The 20,781-nt window shown below is 41.4% G+C and overlaps 1 protein-coding gene across 20 annotated transcripts in view; it reads left to right on the plus strand.

Annotated features, from left to right (window-relative positions):
- NCAM1 (neural cell adhesion molecule 1) overlaps window positions 1–20,781 on the plus strand; it is a 312,747-nt gene that overhangs the window by 112,649 nt on the left and 179,317 nt on the right. The gene's annotated exons all lie outside the window — the stretch shown is intronic.

Consider the following 20,781-nt stretch of genomic DNA (forward strand, 5'->3'; position numbering starts at 1 on the left):
CTTGGAACTCAGATGTTGAGTTCCGTGGTCTAGGGGAGAAGGCAAAGTTGAGATGGGTAGTTCTCGAGTCACTAGTTGTTACTCTTTAGAGTAAAGCTCTCCGCTTTCCTTGGCTACCTCTACAAATAAGAGATTGCCTAGGACTAAATGGCGAGAACTTTAAAAGGTCCCAGGTGGGTCTCTGGCATGCCAACTCTGGTTAAAGGGAATACCCCGGGGGCTTGATACGAACCACTTTATCTGGCATCAAGTATACGTGCTAGCCAGATGGACTTGACTAGACCACTTATTCCCTCAGAAACTTAGTTTCTTCTACATGAAAGCGGAGGAATAATAACTGTTCTGCTTGCTTGTGTAATTGTTAGGAATAAAAAATGAAATAATGTACATTGCAAGATGCTGTTTAAATGCTTATCATCATTATTGGACAGTGGCCTGTATTTATAACTGGTTTCCTTGCATCCATTCTCTCTGACTCTTCATTAAGGAAAAAGGAAGCTAAAATGAAAAAAAAAAAAGGGGGGGGGGGATTTAACATCCTAAAGGAAATGTCTGGAACAATCAAAATCTTACCGTTGACTCAAAGAAAAAGGTCTGATGTCCAGTGGGCAAAGGTTCCCTGTCCTCTTTTGAACTGACTTGTCTAATGAGGTTGGGCTCCGGCATGGATAGGACTGCGGCAGCATCACCAAACTCAGTGTCCCTGGTCAGAAGCCACTGCAGAGAGACTCCTGGTCTGGAGTGGAGAAGGGGGGCATTTTCAGTAAGCAGTTTGCTGATTCAGCTTCCCTCCTTGTAAAAACACATTTGCCCATCCTCCATTGGGCTCCAGTTTTTGTTCTGTAAGTTGGGAAAATTGCCCGTTCATTCTCCTGCCCATTTCCTTAGGAGCATAGCCATGGTCCCTGCAGACCTGTGGCAACACGTCACTTAGTTGCCCTTAGAGGAAAAAATAATATGAGAAGGAGCAGAGGAATGGGTTCTCCATTGCTGTACAGGTAAATGGGTGTTTCCTGGTTGTAAACATTAAAAAACAAATAGTTGAGTGATTTTTTTTTTCTTTTTGTTGAATCCTCAGCCCCAAACCATTTCTGTTAATAACAGCCCCTTAGACTACTGTTTGATCTAAAATAGTCCTTGCATGTAAATGCAAAGTAAAGTGAAACATTTATATGTACATTTTCCTTCTATAGAAAAATTAGGACAGATTTGTTTCTAGCATTTCAAAGAATTCTATTCAGGTAGTTTGAACTTGATAAATTATTTTATTGCCTTTTGCTACATGATGTTCAGGCTACTTTATTTATATATTTGTGCCTATACTCTTGACTGTATACCAAAATGTTGGCATGAATTACCGTGAGCAGAAAAGAATAGAAAAGGTTTCTATTTTGATACAAAAATATGATTCATTCTGACTGTGAACAAGACTACTCTTAAATATCTGACCTCAAAATGTTTTAACACTTAATTATTATGCATGTTTCAATGCAGGACCCTGGCTCATGAATAAATAAATAACTCTGACTCATTCATTCAAGAAATATATTGAGCATCTCTTACGCCAGGTACTAGGGACCCCAGGATGTATCAGGCACAGTCCCTTCTGTCTAGGAGCCTTAATTTGGTGGAGAAGGGAGACTTGTAAGCAAATGATGACAAAGCAGTACTATAGGTGCTGCAATAACGGTATGAAAAGCCTGATGTGATGTACAGAGGAAGAAATTGCTCGTTTTCCTAGGGAGTCAGCCAGCAAAGGTTTCATCGGGGAGATAGCATTTGATGTTGATGTAGAGACATTTGCTGGGCAAGGAAAGGAGGAAGAGCAATTCAGAAGGTTCCTTCTCTATGTAGGGCTTAGGGGAGCACTTTGCTTTTCCTAGGCACACTGTATTTAACTTAAATATAGGCATTTGTTCTCCGAGTATTATATACCTGACCCCCGGGGTCCACCCACAGTCTCAGCGGGCTGTACTATGTACCTCTGTTCTTGAGCCAGATTTTTTCTTGTGTTCTCACCATACACTGTCGTGAAGTTGGACACCATGCCGGCCCATGTGCCAAATTTGTGTGTTGGATCCCCCTTTCCTTTATCTTACCCAGCATGTTCGTAGTGTCCTGCCCAGCTCAGGGCTTTGCATGTAGTAGGTACTCAGGAAGTATTTCTTGAACGGATAAACACAGATGCTTATTTTAGAGTCTGTATTGGTTTCTTAGGGCTGTCATAACAAAGACCACAACTTGGTGGCTTAAAACAGCAGAAATGTATTCTCTCCCAGTTCTGGAAGCCGGAAGTCTGAAACCAAGGTGTGGGCAGGGCTTTGATCCCTCTGAAGGCTCCAGGGGAGACTCCTTCCTTGCCTCTCCCACTTTCTTCTAATGGTTCAGTAGTTCTTTGACTTGGGGCTGTGTAACTCCAATCTGCCTCTGCCTTCACATGGCCTCTGCTAGTGTCTCAGATCTCCCTCTGCTTTTCTTAAAAGGATACCTGTCATTGGATGTAGGGTCCACCCTAAATTCAGGACGATCTCCTCAATTTAATCTGGAAAGACTCTTTTTTCCAAATACGGTCTTTTTCACAGGTTCTCAGGGTTAGAATATGCACATATCTTTTGAGGAGTCACTGTCCCACCCATTATACGGTCCTTTCCAGGGCCTAAGACTAAGGAGGGTATCACAGTTATACCCTTTAGTGAAATAACTGTTTTCATCGCACAGTTGGGGTAGACATGGAGGGTAGTGGTGAGAGAAGGTTTTAAAGGTGTCTCATTATATTTCATTTTTCATATCCTCCACATTCTGAGGAAGAGTCTTCTGGGAGAGCATTTCAGAGAGTCATCTAGACCACACAGTGTGGTCTGCCTACAGCTTGCTTGACCCACATCACCATACTCTAGACCACTGTAGCTGACTCCTGACCGCAGGTGACTTGAGTGGGTTGGAGACCTGTCCCAAGTGCAGCCAACTCAGAAGCTGTCCAGTATTGGCAAGCTGATGTGGTCCACTTGTCGTTCTCTCATAATGATTTGAGTATTGAAACTCAAGAGGCTAAGTTAGTTGGCAGTGCACCCTGCAACTGAAAGGTCCTAGAGAGTTCTGGCCACTGGGCCGCGTGCCCACTGGAGTAGAGGGGAAGCCCGTCTGTAGGGAGAGTTGACCCAGCAACATGGAGAGAGAAGTAGAGGCACCACGAGAGAGGGTGGCCCTGTGGCCTTTGAGAAAGACCAGCCTCTGATCCCAACCACCTTCCAGTTTGCGTGAGGCTCTAATTTTGTGCTTCTTATCCTTGAACTTCCTTAAGAGATAAGCCTACTTGACACGTGTGTGTTAAGTTCATACTATGTATTAAGCATTTTACATGTATTATCTGATTCATTCCCCATTTAATAGCTGCAGAGACCTAGGCAACAGAGGTTAAGGGACTTTCCTAAACTCAATCAACTGATAAGTGGTAGAACAAGGCTTCAAATCCAGAGACCAACTCCAACCAGTGCTCTTCTCTGGTCTGCTGTCTTCTTCGGGACCTTCTATCCTGGCTTTCGTGAGCCTCCTTTTTTTCCCTTCCAAGGGAGCTGAGTGCTATGTCTGTTTCTTGTTTGTTTCTTATGTCCCAGAGTCAGAGGCTGACTCATCTGTCTCACCTATTTATTAACCAGATAAATAATTAATTGTAAAGACTTTGCCAAGTGTTTTAATTTACTCTTTATCTGGTCAATGTGAAAATTAAGGTTATCTGTGATAAACCATGGAGCTATGTAGTTTTTGTGATACACGTTTTTCGGAATATGTTTAAACGTTTCATAATAAAATCAGTAAACGTTTTTTTAAAAATTAGACAAACTTGTCTTTGATGAATAGCAGACCGTGATATTCTAGCACTTTCAAATGAGTCAGCCAGTCCATGAAGTCTATTTTACAGTGGCTAAAAACATCGATTTGGTAATTCTCCAGTCATTTTCCTTTACTGGCAAGACATGGTCACTCTATTTTAACAAAACCACTTCAAGATTGACATATTAGAGAAATGAACTCTTGCTTCAGCTTACTTTTTCTTCTAAAGGAATGGTCCTCATTCTTTGGGAGGCTTTGTGCACAAAGGTATCTTTAAAGGCTTAAAATCCTAATAATTTTGCAGTATATTATAATTTAGGTACAACGTCTTCAGGGATAATACCAGAGATTCAGATTCTGAAATTCTACAGAGAATAGGCTCAGATATCTGATTGCGTTTCTGGAAAAGAGAACAGATTTGGGGCTGAATAAGGCATGTGGAATTATAGTTATCTTTTTTTTTCTACCATCCATTTATGTAATAATGAACAGCGAGGCTGGCAGAAGATGATACACCCTATCGAGTTAGTAATATGTGATGTGATTTTCAAATGCCCACTACAGAAATGTGCTTTACCTGGTAATTTGAAACGGGTCTCCCAGGTAAGCATATATGTTTCCCCAAAGCCTGAAATGTCCTTAAAGAAACACAGTTTCCTGATGAAAATTTCGATTTGCAAAGTAAAAATACAAAGTATTCCATCTAAATCACATACAGGTTGTCAAATCAGACACATAAAACCCTGAAAATTAAATGCTCTGAAAAGACTTCTTTTTTTTAACTTAGAAAAAAACACCTGCCAGTCAAGTTTGATGTGGGTGGTATTCACAAGCAGCACTGCTTTTGTATGTAAGATCAAGCATCTGTCCAATTGAGCATCTAATTGGTAATCATGGATTATTAAGTTAATTGTTTGAATGGAGGCTATAACTGATATAATTTCTAAAGCTCTAGATCATATAACAGTATTTTTATAGTGACAAGAGAAAAAGAGACATGGCTGTGACTGTGAATTGCCAAAACATTGGATCGTATAGACGGAGTCTTAAGAAGACTCATGTTAGTTAGTGCTGGCTTTGTTTTCCTGGTGCTTGCTGCGACCCTAAGTGCCAAGTCATCGTGTATTTAGTTCCCAAGGTAAATGGAAGTCATTAAGGGAACAGAGTGGAGTGGCTTCTGCTGTGCTGTTTTTCACTTTGTTTTGCATATTGCTTGGATCCAGAGCAATCTGATTGACATTTGAGTGAAGATAAGCACTGTACATGTGTTTTTTTTTTTTGAATCAGTTCATGTCTGGCAATAATAATTTCTTACATTTCTTTAGCCTTTACATTTTATAAATTACTTTCATATATGCTATTTCATTTAATTCTTCCAACACTAAAAGGTAGTGATTTCTCTTCCAGAATTCAATCGGTGGTTGGAGGATATCCCCAGTAAAGACTGGGGGTGCCTGTCAGAGGAGAGACTGTCACTTTGTTCCCCGGTTGGATGACTCTCGTGTATCAGAGCAGGGGGAAAGACATCTGTGGAGAGACAGCAGGATGGGGGTGCTGGCATCTGTGGGGAAAAGAGGTCTAAGACAGCCGCCCAACTTCCATCAACCAGGGCTCCATTCCCAGGAAGTGCAGAGGATGTATCCCACCTATGCTTATAGGACCCAGAGCTGGACGTGGACCATAGCTGATGGGAGGTCCAGTCTTGCTGGGACCTCTGCAAGGTGCCTGCTTCCTAAGAACCTGTGTGATGTCTCTTAGCTAGGGGTCTGCAAAGATGACCCCATCTCACAGGGCATCAGAGACTTTTTTAAATAGAAGAAAACCTCATCTAAGGGTTTTTTGTTGTTTTGTTTTAAATGAACTAAACACAACAATTCCCGATAAAGGCTAAATTTACTCTGCCCACTTGCAGTTAAACGCAATTTGCACGTGATGTGTCTACATATATGTATATTTTTACTCCGTATGCACATAAGTTGAAATCTGCTGTACTAATATTGTCTTTTACTTTGTATTTTTAATATCCTATTAAGATTGTAAGCATATCAAAAGCTGTGATTGTCTTTTCTTTTTTTCTGTTATCCTCCCAATCCTGGACTACAGACTTGGTCAGTTTCATTGACAGATCAGTTGGTACTTCAGGCATTTCAGCTTGACAATGGCCAGTCATAATTGATAATCAGGAGGGAGTTGGTGGAAGAGAAGAAAGACCAAGATCCATGCAAATTGTTCTCCTAGACCCTTTAGGCTACTTAGCATTTAAATTGGAAAAGCACTGGTTATACATTTTTTGATATGCCCATAGACTTGACTGTGTATCTCCTGAGATGCAGATTAGATTTTGAGAAAACATTTTGAACAATAATTTAATATAAAGCCATGGTCATCTTACTGTAAACCACAGGGCTTAGTGGAAATTTTTGTCGTGTCACCATAGATACCCAAATCTAATTTGATTACTCTGGTGAATAGTTGCTAACTCTAATCTGATATTGACTGTTACTTTTCATCAGCTGGAAGTAGTCTGCTAATTGAGCTGGAGCCCAGCCAGAGAAATCTTTCAAAGGCGTAGTTTTATATACAGCAGTTTTAATAAGCAATTCAATGAAACCTTTTATAAAAGCAACAAAGGCAAGAAGGGTCTGGACATGGTGAGCGTGCCTGTCACATCGTACGAATGAACAGGAGACAATGCTGGATCGTGTCGGTCACTCAAACCTAGTTTGGCAAGGTCAAATAAGAATAACATAATTTATTCAGCAGCCAGGAGGATCCTTATTTGCCTAACAGCTCTGTCAAAAGCAACCCTCTACCTCCCTGGTGTTCAATAAATGAGCAAGGTGCCTCTTGTGCTATCAGAGTGTGTGCATGTACAGTCATGGGAGGGGGGCGTTTTTTGCTGCTCGATTTTTCAGTCACAAGTAAAGTTACATCAGATATCGTTACTCGGAGGAGAGGTTTTTCAAAGAGACAATGATATCTTTGCCTGTCATCACTTAGGAGCTGTGTATATAGATGGAGAATCCCCAAAACACAGTGAGCCTAATTTTTTTTTCTTAAGGAAATGGAAACATAGGGCAAATTGTTAGGCTAATGATTTGTACTTGTGTAGCTTAACCAGCCTTTGCTAGTGGCTGAGGGGTGTAGTGTGTTTTGTTTGTTGAGTTTTTCCTGCATGCTGAAGACTGCTAAGCACTTTACATCCCTTATTTAATTCCATCCTTATAATACAGTCTATCATCTCCTATTTTATCGATGAAGCGACTGGATTTCAGAAAGTTCAATAGCTAGCTCAAGTGCACACAGTGAATATCAGGCTGTGCAAACTGGAAGTCCTGATCTCTAGTCTTTATAGTTGTAAGGAAAGAATGGGAGGTGAATATGATACAATTTGCAGAAAAAAAAATTTACAAAACTTTGCCTCATTGGCCTGAAGTGATAGGTATACCACACTTCCAGAATAACTTCCACTTGGGTCACTGAATTTAAATGGATCATCATTTACTTGTCTGTATTATTGAATGGAATGGAGATGCTGTATGGAAAGCATTTGACACATATTAGGTGCTTAATAAGGAGTAGTTTTCATTGGAGTTGCTTTTCTGTATATTTGGCATGATTTTGCTTAGTCCCGTGCTTCTCAAACTGTGTTTATAAAGTACCACGGGGAACTTGTTAAAATGCAGATTCTGCAAGGCCAGAAGTGGGGTTGAGATTCTGCATTTCTAAGATGCTTCCAGGTAATGTGGTCCTGGTGGTCCAAGTAGCAAGGGCCTCATTTATATCCATTCCTTGAGATCAGCAATGGGTTTCCCACGAGATGGAGTGCAGTGTATAACTTAAGAGATGCAGCGAAGTACCAGCCCAGAGGAGCTCACACATCTGTCCCTGGCCTCAGTAAAAACATTGCAGCACCAGCTGAACAAACTTGGAATCAGGGATTTTAATAGAAATGGGGGGACTTCCCTGGTGGCACAGTGGTTAAGAATCCACCTGCCAATGCAGGGGACATGGGTTCGAGCCCTGTTCTGGGAGGATCCCACATGCCACGGAGCAACTAAGCCCGTGCGCCACAACTACTGAGCCTGCGCTCTGGAGCCCGCGAGCCACAGCTACTGAGACTGCATGCCACAACTACTGTAGCCCGTGCGCCTAGAGTCCATGCTCCGCAACAAGAGAAGCCACCACAATGAGAAGCCCACTCACTGCAACTAGAGAAAGCCCGTGCACAGCAACAAAGACCCAACACAGCCAAAAATAAATAAATAAATAAATTTATATTAAAAAAAAAAATAGAAATGGGGAGGAGCTGGAGAGGGAATAGAAATGTAAAGAAATACTCCAAGGCAAGGAAATAGGTCTCTGTAGGAAAGATGAAAGTAATTGGAAAAGTTGCTGTTAAATGTGAACAGGTCATTATAAAAGGTCTTGATTAAAAATTCCAGAAGACAAATGGTCTGAATCCTTCATTGCTTTCTTCATCAGGGCCCCACTGGGATGAGGATGCCAGGTGCCAGGGTGTATGATTTAAGGGGGCACTCACTCTCAGGTACCCACCCTGGACTTGCACCAACCTGAGAGTAGTGCTTCCTTAAATTTGGGGTCCTGGACACCTCACTCTCCTCATCCCAGTGCTCGCTCTGTTCCTTATATAGGTGGTACCTAGAGTTGTAGATTGGAAGGGACCTTAATAATCATCAGCCTCCTATTTTATAGATGTAGAAACTGAGCCTTAGGTTATATGATTTGTTCATTGTAATTAATACTGTAACAGTAGTTGATAAATTCTGAAATGCACATTTTCACCCTCATTTTAACATCTCTGAAATGAGAATTGTCTTATAATAGGTGGCTTTTGACCACTGTGTCATAGTTTGATCAACAAGGTTTTTTCTTTCTTAGTGGTATGAAAAATAATAATGCTGCATCTTACAATTGTTGGGTTCCTATGTACCGTGAAATACAGTCGTAGTGAACTGGTCTCCTGCCTCAGTATTCAGTGCTCCTCTGCTGTATACCTTGTGATGTGGTTAAGCTGATGTCCACATGGTTATCCTGATGCTCTTAGAGACAGCGTAATGGTTAAGAGCACTGGCCCTACAGCTGGGCCACTCTACCAAGGACCAGCTGTATATTACTGATCCATCCAACTTACTGCCCTGTAACATGAGGATGACAAAAGTGTTTGCTGCCTGATAGAGTCCTTGTGAGAGTGAAGTAAATTAGTCCGCAAACCAGTTGGAACAGTTGTGGCACATAGTAAGCCCGCAATAAATGTGCTGTTGTTATCGATGGCAGTCTCACTGACTGAGTCATCCTGAACCCTGACGCTGTCTGCACAGCTATGTGAATGTCACTGTACTGAGAAGCCTGCTAAACCCCGGACAGAAACCTGGGTGTCAGCATCATTAAATTCTTATGCTGACTACCAAGGGAAACTGTAGAATTTCCATCCATAAAGGTTATTAAAAGTATAAATTGACAGAAATTTGTCTTGACTGATACGGATGTTGGCTTGTCTGCAGGCAGAGCTGGACCAGGAATCCCACGCCTCACGTGATCACGTCTCATAACAAACGCAATCCAAAAGGTTTCCACTCCCCAGCGTTGAGTGGAAACCTTTTGGGTTTCTGAATAGAGCCAGGGTAGATTTATTTCACTCAGCTTACATATACCGTATAGATAGATAATAGCTCATGGAGGTTATGCCATTCTCCCCAATTATCTCCATTCTGAGAGCTGGGGAAGCTATTCTCCCACAGTTTAGCAAATGATATCTGACTTCTGTAAGCTGCGTTACATACCAATAATGGGAATAATCGTACACCTTGATAAATGATAAAAGATGAGTACAAACAAATTTGTTTCTAACCCCAAATTCCATATAACTATCCTCACATTGCACTGACACTCATTATGAGGGAGAAAATCTGCTGTCTGTGGTGGGGTTATAAGAGCCCTGGGAGAGAAGCTGGGGGAAGAGTCTGCCTTTCACGGCTGTAGCTGTAAATCAGAAGGAGCTGGCAGTATAGGGCTCTTGGCTCAGGGAAGCCTAACAGAGCCCATGGACTGAATGCTGGTTTTTCAGAACTGACAAAGTAGGGACCACTTTTGGTGCACATTTTGCGATGAATCGTCTAAAAGGCACCTCTGACTTCCTGCTAATCTTCAGGTAACATTTATACGTTTGTGACTGATCACTCTTCTTAAGTATACATTTCACTGATCAATTGACAAAAGTCATGAAGGGCAAAGCAATCTGATACTGAAGATTGAACAGCTATTACTCTCTGAAATGGATCACAGTTTAGATGCTCAGGAATGTCTCTTGCTTCTAAATTCTTACTAACATCGTTAGGGAAGATGGTGCTAACAGCCCATGCAGCACTGAGGTGCATCCCTATTTCTTATTTATCTCTTTCTCATCAGAAAGTGTGAGCCATACATACTGGTTCAGGATCTTCCTAACTTGGAAAGTTGGGAAGAGGTGTGAACGGAATAGTAGATTGGGAAAGCTTGACAAATTTCCAGCTTCTGGCAGAGTCTTTGTTAGGTAGCTTGAAACAATAAAGTTTGAAGTGTTAAATTCTCAGAAGACAAATCATAATCCTAATACAAGGTAAGGAAAACAACAGTAAGGTTTTATGTTAGAATATCTGAATAGCTTCCCTTCAATTGTCATGGGTAGTTATAAGTTGACTATACTTTAGTCCACTTTGTAGCAATACAGGGTATATAAAGAATTAAAACATAGCAACCTTCCAGATTAGCTGAAGCCCAAAGACATATTTTTTTTTGCCTGAGACCATAGAATCTATTTTTCTAAGACTTAGACAAATACAAATTTTAATCAGAGAGAAAGCACATGATTGTATTGCAGCCTTTCTTTCTGGAGATAGTTGTTCTTCTCAAACAGACCAGCTAAGTGCATCACTGGTGATGCCTACGAAAGGCAGAGAGAATCATTTTTTGGAAGCTGGTGGACCTTTGTGCAGTCCTTTGCAAGCGGAGCTGGGCAGGTCATGGTTGTATCTCCTGCTTCCTAGTCTTTCTGTTTACGTCACTATGTTTATAGAATTTGTGTTCTGAGCTAACAGTGGAAAGACTGAAAGGCAGAAAAGCCTAAAGAACACTGTACAGATGACCTGCGCTGACTTTGGTTTCTTGCTTTTTTGGTTTAAAGTGAACTTCTGCATCCCTAACTCTCTGTCTCTTCTGATTCATAGTTGTTGCAGATCTTAGCAGTGTGTCATTCAGTCCCATTTGTTCGTCCCTTTCTGAAGTTATCCACACATAAGTGACTCCAGCGATGCCCTGCCTGATGTGATACAGCTAACTCGGGGGTGCAGAACTCCCCATTCATAGGAGCTGTTGAACTGGGTACCCTGGAGAGGATGAGTATGAGGCATGAATAACTTTCAATTTGTTCTTCTTGATCACTTATAGAGCTTCCTAGCATAATTCGCTTCATTATCATTATAAATAGATTTGTATAAAGATGTCTGTGCATTGCTCTTCCAGCCTTTTAACAGAAAGCAGGTTTACTCCTGCTTTAAGGAGCTCTACACATGCCACTGACTTCTGGCACAATAGAGGTCAAAGGACATGGCCTCTCCTTAGGTGCTGACATCACAGTGTGTCCTCGGCCTGATGACAGCCAGCCAGGTCATACTTCCGTCAGTCTGCTTTTCTAGTGTCCTAGCAATTGCCTCCTAAGTAAGACATTTGAAAAGAAAACTGAACTTTAATCACCTTGAAAAGTGGTGACCTTGTTCCCATGTTGTGACCAATTATTTTAGCAAAATAAATGGCTCTGGAGGGGCACTATACACTGAAGAGTCAGAGTTTAGTGTTAGTCTTGGATTTGTTTGGGTTTTTTTGAAGTTGCTTCATCAGAGAAGCACCACAAGCTTTAAACATAAATGCTAAGTAGATTTAAATCCTGTGCTTAACTCCAAATCATAGTAAAATTAGTAAATCTCAAGGGAATGATACTTATTCCTCAGTCAATGGTAGGCAGATTAGAGGATGGGAATTGAGAGAGAATGAAAGCTAATCAATTGAATTTTATTATCTTTGGGGGAGTTGGAAAATATTGTTAATTACTTTTTGTTTGGGCTAAGATAGCTGTAATTGGGACCAGTGTGTATTAAAAATGTAGAATTAGCAAAGCAGTTGAGAAATCAGAATGTGCCATATCCAGGCATTTCATTAAACCCCACATTTGGCTTCAAAATTCATAAGGCTTTGGGTTCTTCCCTTGAAAGTTTAAAAGATAGAGTTGATTTAGATTTTTTTAAAAATCAGGGCATAAAAGCTATTAAGTAGGTTTAATTCACTAAATGAGCAACCATGGTTCAAGGTAGTGATACACTTAGAGGTACTGAGCCTCTTTCCTCGCTTTCCTGGTTTTGGAGTGGCATATAATCCAGCAGTCTGCAGAACCAACCTGCTGGAAGAGTTTGGAAAAGTGATGGTAACTGTGTGTTGGGGAAAGAAAACAGAATGTTTCACAAAAAAGCAGTGGGGGAGACATTTCAGAAAGGGGAAGATGAGGATACATGATAATGATAATCTGTTATGATCTTCATGTTATTGAAGAAAGTGTATTTTTCCAAAGGAAGATTACAGTGCTTTCTGTCATGATTAACTGAACCAAAAAAGCATAACCAGGGATTTGGGTGCATTTTTCCTCCCCAAAATAATGTGCAGGCTTCTTTGTCTATGTCTGTTAGGTTTTATGATCGTACAGGAGAAAGAAATAGATTTTTCAGTACATCCAACTTAATATTATGTAGTGAAATATGTATTAAGTTGATGAAAGTAACATCTTCAAAATTTATGGGGGTTTGTGTGCATTGAATAATGGTTTTCTAAGTATCGCTAAGTTGTGGTATTTCTGATTGTTTTTGTTTCAAAACCTCAACAAGGAGTTATGAGAAAATGATTTTTAACTGTTCTTTCTGACCTCATTCATATTACGTTATGCTGTGTACTCGGAGTTGATAAATTTAAAGGCTCTGACAGGGCAAAAAACACTGTTGGTTGTGTGTTTTAGTTAACATTCATGAGGACTTTGCCTTGCATGGATTACTACTTAGAGTATTACTGAACCATATTAATGGGATCAAGACTAATACATCTTCTGTAAAAGAGAAGTTTTGCATCACTGAACAATAAAGCAAGACAGCAGAGTTTGTGGAAAAGAAGATTTAGAATCACATAGCACATTATTTCACTTTTTGCAGCATAATTTGTAGTGAAATGCAGTGCATGAACTCTTGAACTTGTAGGGAATGTGTGAAACATAAAGGCCAAGGAAGAAATACTGGGGGATGATTGTGGAGGTATTTTCCTCCCCTTCTTCTGAACACAGATGCCCTGCTCAGCGGCCACAAAGTCGTTACCTAACTGGGAGTGTACTGGGGAAAAGTCCAGTCTGCGAGTTGGGTGTCTTACTTGTGAGTTATATCCATAAAACCTAAACTCTCTATATAGCTCCAGTACACTAGAGGGAAAGGAAAAAAGGGCGTTTTGAATTAAAATTGGAAGAAATAATGAAAAATTTCATAGAAATTTAAATTATACCCAAAACATGACTCCCCAAAAGTTAGCACTTCTAGACATATTTTGGCTTATGTTCTGTTTTGGCTGTGCTTCGTTCATTCATTCAACAGGTGCTCACTAAGCACCTACTGTGAGTCAGGTATTGTTTTAGGCACTTGAAATACATCAGCAAAAGGAAAAGCAAAGATTCCTTCTCCTGGACTCACATTCTAGTGGAGATTAAAATGGACAGTAGACAGCAATTGAGTAAATTGTATAGTACTTCCGAAAGTGCTAATAGCTATGGGAAAAGAAAGTATAGAACAGAATGAGAGGGATTTTTGTGGAAGTGGACAGAGTGTGGGTAGTCACAAGTTTGATTTCCTAGAAGATCCAGTCTATATGAGGGACCCTCCACCCCCTCTCCCGACACACATACACTATGCAGCATACATCAGTTTTAAATTATAAGCTAACTGCTTCTCAACAAGCTTGAGTAACTGCCCCAGATCGAAGAGTAGGTAAGAGAGAAATTTGTTTACCCTCAAATATTTTATCAGACCCCACTGCCTCCCAGCTAAGTGGGCCCATTTCGGTAGCTTTCTGCCAGGCATATATCTTGGCCCACGTGGTTGATTGCAGGATAGTGTGTTGCAGATATTTTATTGGACTCAGGCTTTTCTAGGCAACACAAGTTTCCAGTGCCAGAACATAGTTCATCGCTGCAGTTATATCCTCGGGAATTGCAGCTTATAATACCTGGAAATCAGACATGCATGAGAGGATAAGAAGGCTAGGATCAAAATGTTAAGATGAAAAAAGGAGGTTAGCAGGCAGAGCTGTATCAGAGGTTGGGGGAGATAATTAGTTAACAAGAAAATTTTGTCCAGGGTTGGTACTGAGGACAGCAAATAAGTCATGAATCATAAAAGAAGACAAGTAACATGCATAATTAGATAATTTGGACTCACATCCAATATCTCATTCAATCCTTGAATCCTATAAAGTGGGTTTTATTCTCCCCATTTCACGGATAAGTAAACTAAGATTTTAAAAGGTTAGGTGGCTTGCCTGACTATCAATTATCTGTACAAAGGTGGGATGATTTAATTTAAAAAAAAGTGTAATGAGAGTTCAAACTTAGATTTTCTGGCTGTAGGTCCTCCTCCTTTTCAGCACACCAGGGAGTGAGAAGATTAAAATGGAAAGAAACAGAAGCAGTACTGTGAGGCAGGTACTTTCATTATGGTGATTATACTTTACAGGTAGGGAAACAGAGGCACAGGGCAGTTAACTAACCTGTCCAAGGGCACACTGCTACCAAGGAGTGGAATTAGGATTCAAATCCAGGCAGAATGGACTCAGTTCTCAAATAAAATTGCAATTATATAAAAGTCTGCCTCAGTTCTAAAGATAATTACCTGATGGGGAACTTGAAGGGTCAGGAAAGTCTGACCATCTCCCTGCCGACCCTGCCTGATCGTTGCGAGGGGGAGTATAAAATCAAAATAGTAGAGCCTAGGTGGCAAAATGCTTTTCATCTTAGACAAATAAGTAATTACACTTGCTACTGGATGAAAGGAGTGAGATTATATAACATCTCTTGTAACCGTCAGTAAAGAATCCCCTCTTTGTTCTTGGCAGGAACTGGCACCGGCCCATGATCACTATTTCACAGCAGTGGTCCTCAAACTCGGCTCCCACACAGTACCAGTCCTAAAATGCTAACTGCTAAAATACAAAAACGTTCAATACTAAAATGCTCAATGTTAAAACAATAATAGCAATCTTAATTTGCAGAAAACTACTGTATGGGTAGAATTCTTTCTCCATTAAAGTTTTCTTCATTATCAATTCTTCCCGAGCCTTTGAAGCTTGGCTTTAGCTTGTTAGTGAATGACAAAATAAATGGGTAACTTAGAAAATACCGGGTCTGCCCAGTTATATTTTTATACACACGCAGGCTTGCGGTTTTCTGTTGCAACCATAACACAGATCACTAGTATTTGGTGCTCTTCAAGGAGAGTTCTTACTTGGAGGCCCCTTAATTCACGCTGCCAGCAGGGAGCGGGACATCTGATGGAAAACAGGTCACACACTGCCCACATGGCTTTTCTTTCTGGCATCTAGTTTAGGACAGAGAAGGCTCGCTTAGGGAAAGCTTGTTTCAGAGAAAAACAGAAAAAAATGGTCAAGCGGGCTTCGACGAATCTTAGCTGTTTCATTGCCCCAAGTGAAATGGGAGGACAATTTTCCTGTTAGATCCTCAAACTTAGTTTCCATCCTGATCTTCCTCCCTCCCCAAGTCCTGCAACTGTGATGCAGCTCTGTCCTGAAGGTTCTGCCGTCTGAGACTGATGGTCTTGTGGGGCACAGCTGGAAGGAGCTTCTTTATTCTTTAGCCTTTGGAAGGCATCTCTTTGAATATTTTAAAACGCCCGATCTTTTTTCTCTAGATAGGGACATTAGGAGCAGACTTTTATGGAAGGGAGGCACACTTACTCAGTAGCCACCGGACATAATCAGGTACATGGAAGTCATTCCTTTTCTGACTGGAGGAATCGTTTCACACCTTTTTACTTAAAAGCAAATAAGCAGATGGATTGTAAAGGGTCCTCTGCAGACCAGTGGAGTACCCAGGATGGAATCCTACCCCGATGGGCCATGAAGTCATTACATCGTCCCAGTGGGTCCCCTTCCCTGGCCAGTGGGAAGCTGCTGTGTGATGTGCTTCTCTTCAGGAGACCCCCCCACCGGACCCCCCTGCCCCCCGCACAAAACACCTGCAAGTTGCCCTCGCTGCTGCTACCTCTGGGGGGTTAATCAGTAGCAGAGAAGTGCTATCATGCTGCTTCAAACATACAGAGAAAACTCGAGTTCCTTTAGGCAGTTAAAACAACAGCTACAAAAACAAAGAAGGATGGCTTGGGGGAGGGGGCTTGAGGGTGAGGCCATTGTTATAGCTCTTGACCATTTGGCTTATAACCAGTGTGGACCCATCAGGGAACTTGAACAAGGACAGCATGAAGGGGGGTAGAAAGGTAAAGTGGATTTGGATGTGAGAGTAGGGGACAAGTTCTATCATTTGGCACCATTTTGATCAGAGAAATCAGACTGATAGGTTGGTTAAAATCTCTGTAGGATGATGACTTTGTATTTTGGTATCTGCAGCTTTGGCGTGCTGGATGAGCCTCTGTACACTGGCCATTTTGTCTTCAGAGCTTGAACTAAATAGTCCCCTCAGTCTTCCCTGCTGTCGTAGAATGGAGAGGTTTTCCACTGGCTGTGCTTTCAGAACCTTAATGCACAGACGGGAGACCAGGGCTTTTGTGCTGTTTTGCCACCACTGGGGCACATCCCACTCCTCTGCAGCAGGTTCTTTGAGGCCCATGTTTGGGTGACAAGCACTTAGGGCCTGGGACTCACTGTGGTGGCCCACACTCTTGTCTCCTGCCCCTCTCTGGGCCCACAGGTTTCAGTCCTGCTAGCTCCGCCTCGCCCATGGCTGATAGGCTAATAGCAGGCAGATCTGGGCCATTTGAGCTGGAATGAAGGGAGAGCCAATATTTTTTTGTTGGCTCTCAAACAACCCTGTTAGCTTTGACCTGGTCTTTTCTTTTTTCTTAACAAATGTTTTCAATTCTCTTGGGTCCATTAACATTTGTTAAAATTTATTTTATTTATTTATTCTTATTTTTTTTGGCTGTGTTGGGTCTTCGTTGCTGCGCGCGGGCCTTCTCTAGTTGTGGTGAGCGGGGGCTACTCTTCGTTGCAGTGTGCGGACTTCTCATTGCGGGGGGCTACTCTTCCTTGTGGTGCACGGGCACTAGGCGCACAGGCTTCAGTAGTTGTGGCACGAGGGCTCAGTAGTTGTGGTTCGCAGGCTCTAGAGCACAGGCTCAGTAGTGGTGGAGCACGGGCTTAGTTGCTCCGCAGCATGTGGGATCTTCCCAAACCAGGGCTCGAACCCGTGTCCCCTGCATTGGCAGGTGGATTCTTAACCACTGTGCCACCAGGGAAGTCCCTGACCTGGTCTTTTGTAAGTCACATTGGCAAGAACATCTCTGGCATGCTTTCTAGATAAAGAGAAATATAGAGGGAAATATTTAATATTAAATCATATCCATTTCATATGCAGAAAGCCATAGGTATGTTTTTATACAAGTGCTTTTATATGAAAGGAAATAGTATCAGTTTTGAATTATTAAATAATCTAAGCATTTTTTTTAATGAAATACATTTTATATTTCTCTCCTTCTTCAAGCTGTTAGGTTGCTTATGTAAATTGGACCTTTGAGGTTTCGCAGTTAAGATTTCCCGATAACCTTAAGCTCAGAAAGGGACTAAAGCTTTCGTATTTAGTGGGGTCTCATCAAAACTCAATAATTTTGTAAAAGGAGCATGACTGAAGAAGAACAGTATAGCTGCCCCATCATAAATTATTATTTGCTAAGTACTCATGATGGATTTGTGCCATGTCCTTGAATTCCCCCCCGAGCAAAGCTAGTCACTATATTCTCAGCATTTCTTTTTCCCTTGTATCATCCTCTGATATAGCACTCACTCTGCCATAATATAATTATTTGTTTTTTTAATATTTATTTATTTACTTTTATTGAAATACAGTTGATTTAGATGTTTCAAGTGTACAGCAGAGTGATTCAGCTATACATATATATATTCTTTTTCAGATTCTTTTCCATTATATGTTATTACAAGATATTGAATATAGTTCCCTGAACTATACAGCAGGTCCTTCTTGTTTATGTATTTTATATATAGTAGTGTGTATCTGTTAATCCCAAATTCCTAGTTTATCCCTCCCCCACCTTTCCCCTTTGGTAACCATTAGTTTGTTTTCTATGTCTGTAAGTCTATTTCTGTTTTGTAAATAAGTTTGTTTGTATCATTTTTTTAGATTCCACATATAAGTGATATTATGTGATATTTGTCTTTCTCTGTCTGACTTGCTTCACTTAGTATGATAATCTCTAGGTCCACCCATGTCGCTGCAAATGGCATTATTTCATATAATTTTTTGTTTGTGTGTTTATCTTACCACAGGCTGAGCATCCAAGATCAGGGATCTTATCCAGTTTACCCAGTTCCCAGTGCAATGAAGGGCACTCAGTTGGTGCTGAGCAAATAAATGACTGCACAGTCGAATGATTGTTTGGACATGGTTCCCTTAACATGGGGAGCCTCCCACACCCGGGCCAACTTAGTGAAAGGACACAGGCTCCTTCCCAGAAGTTCTGAAACATACTAGGGATACTGCAGGAGGGGAGGGGAAACCACACTGAGCTGAGAATCTCCGAATGCCTTCTCAACAAACTGGAAACAATCCATTGCATAGCAATAGCTAATGTTTTTTGAGTTCTTATTTCATCAAATCCTTACAACAACCTTTTGAGTAGGCTTTGTTAATCCCATTTGGCAGATTAAAAAACTGAGTCTTAGGGACGTTAACTTCAAGAAGTGACGTCAATTAGGTTAACCTTGTGAGAGGGTGCCTGCGCTTCAGAACTAGAGTGTCTAGGGTCAAATCTATGCCTTGCCACCTACTGACTATATGACCCTGAGCAGATTACTGTACTCTGTGCCTCAGTTTCCTTATCTGTAGAATGCCTGACAGGGTAAACATTCAATATTTTTATTGTAATTAATGATTGCTCTTAGGGATTCAGACACAAATCTGTTGAGCTCTGAAGGAGGAGACAGTTATGGGAGGGCTGTCAGTACCTCTGGCAAGGTCAGGTCTGATTTGGAGAAGTGCCCTGGCTTAGCAGAGTGGAGGATGGCTGGCTTGGGGATAGCTGTTGGCTAGGAGATAGGTGGGCACTTATCATAGAATTCTAAGCCTGAGCTGAGTCTTGGGCAGTGGGATACTGAGGTGGGTTTGAATTTGAGACACTTTTCTGAAACAGAATTGACAAAAGGTGTTATCAGGTAGAAGTGGGGATGAGGGTGGGCGGGGAGGAATTGATGACAGCGGGAGATTTCCATCCTAGGGAAATGGTGGCGGTACCTTTGCCTAAAATGTGGAATAAAGGAGGAAGATGGGAGGTTAGCATGTTCCATCAGGTAAGTATGCCCACGTGAGTGTGTGCTGTATTCAGGGGAATGCGCACAGAGGGTAATCAGAAACGCCCACTGCAGCTCAGCTCAGAGGTCAAGGCTAGGGCTAAGGGTATGTTTCTGGATAGTAATTGAAGACATGGGTGCAGATGAGGAAACCCAGAGAGGTGAAGGAGGGTGAGAAGGGGCAGGGGCCTCAGAGAGATCCCAGTGTTTAAGTGCAGTCAGATGAACCAGCATGTCAGTGAATGGAAAAAGAGAGTGGGATCGCTTTTGAAGGGGAAGGTGTAGGTAAGGGTTTTTGGTCTGTTTGGTTTTGGGGGGAAATAAAACCCCAATTTTAATCAAGAAAAATTCAGTCATACTCAAAAGTAGAATAACACAATGAACCCCTATATACCCATTACACAGATTCAACAGTAATCCAGATTTTTCCTTGCTTGTTTCATCTGCCGCTCATTATATGCTGGAAGTACTTTAAAGCAGATCTCAGACACATCCTCATTTCACCTCTATGTACTTTCATAGGTGCCTCTGTGAATACTGACACTTGCCTGCACAGCTGTCATGTCACTGTCACGTCCAGCATTAACAGTCTCTTCTACTATCCGGTCTTTTTTTGCATTTCTCTGTCTAAGAACTGTCTTTTTAGGGGTACCTTTTGTTTTTTTGTTGTTTTTGTTTTTTATTGAAGTATAGTTGATTTACAATGTTGTGTTAATTTCTGCTGTACAGCGAAGTGACTCAGTTATACATATATATACTTTCTGTTTCATATTCTCTTCCATTATGGTTTATCACAGGATATTGAGTATAGTTCCCTGTGCTATACAGTAGGACCTTGTTGTTTATCCATTCTAAACGTAATAGTTCGCATCTACCAACCCCAAACTCCCAGTGTATCCCTCTCCCTCCACCTCTCCCCCTTGGCAACCACCAGTCTGTTCTTTATGTCTTTTTTTAAGTGAGCATCCGGGCAAGGCTCACGTGTTACATTTGGTGGTTATGCCGCATGGGCATCTTTCACTCCAGAGCAGACCTCTGCTTTTTATTTTTTATGCCATTGATTTGTTGAGCTTTCTACAACTGTCCTTCTGAAAGTCCCACTTTCTGGATTTGTCTCTTTGCTTCCTTATATTTAACTTTGAGGAATGTTTAAAAGATATGGGATTAGCAGGGCAATGGGCGGGTAGGGGGGTGGAAGGGGGTATTGAGTAGGTTTGAAAGTTGAGTAAGGAACCAGGGTAGAGGGAGAGATTGTGCCAGTTCTGGAGAGGGAGCCAATGTCTGGGGAAACCTTTCAGTGGCTGTCTGCTTCTCTGTCCC

This window comes from Balaenoptera musculus, chromosome 8 (assembly GCF_009873245.2).
Source record: "Balaenoptera musculus isolate JJ_BM4_2016_0621 chromosome 8, mBalMus1.pri.v3, whole genome shotgun sequence".
Taxonomy (NCBI): Eukaryota; Metazoa; Chordata; class Mammalia; order Artiodactyla; family Balaenopteridae; genus Balaenoptera; species Balaenoptera musculus.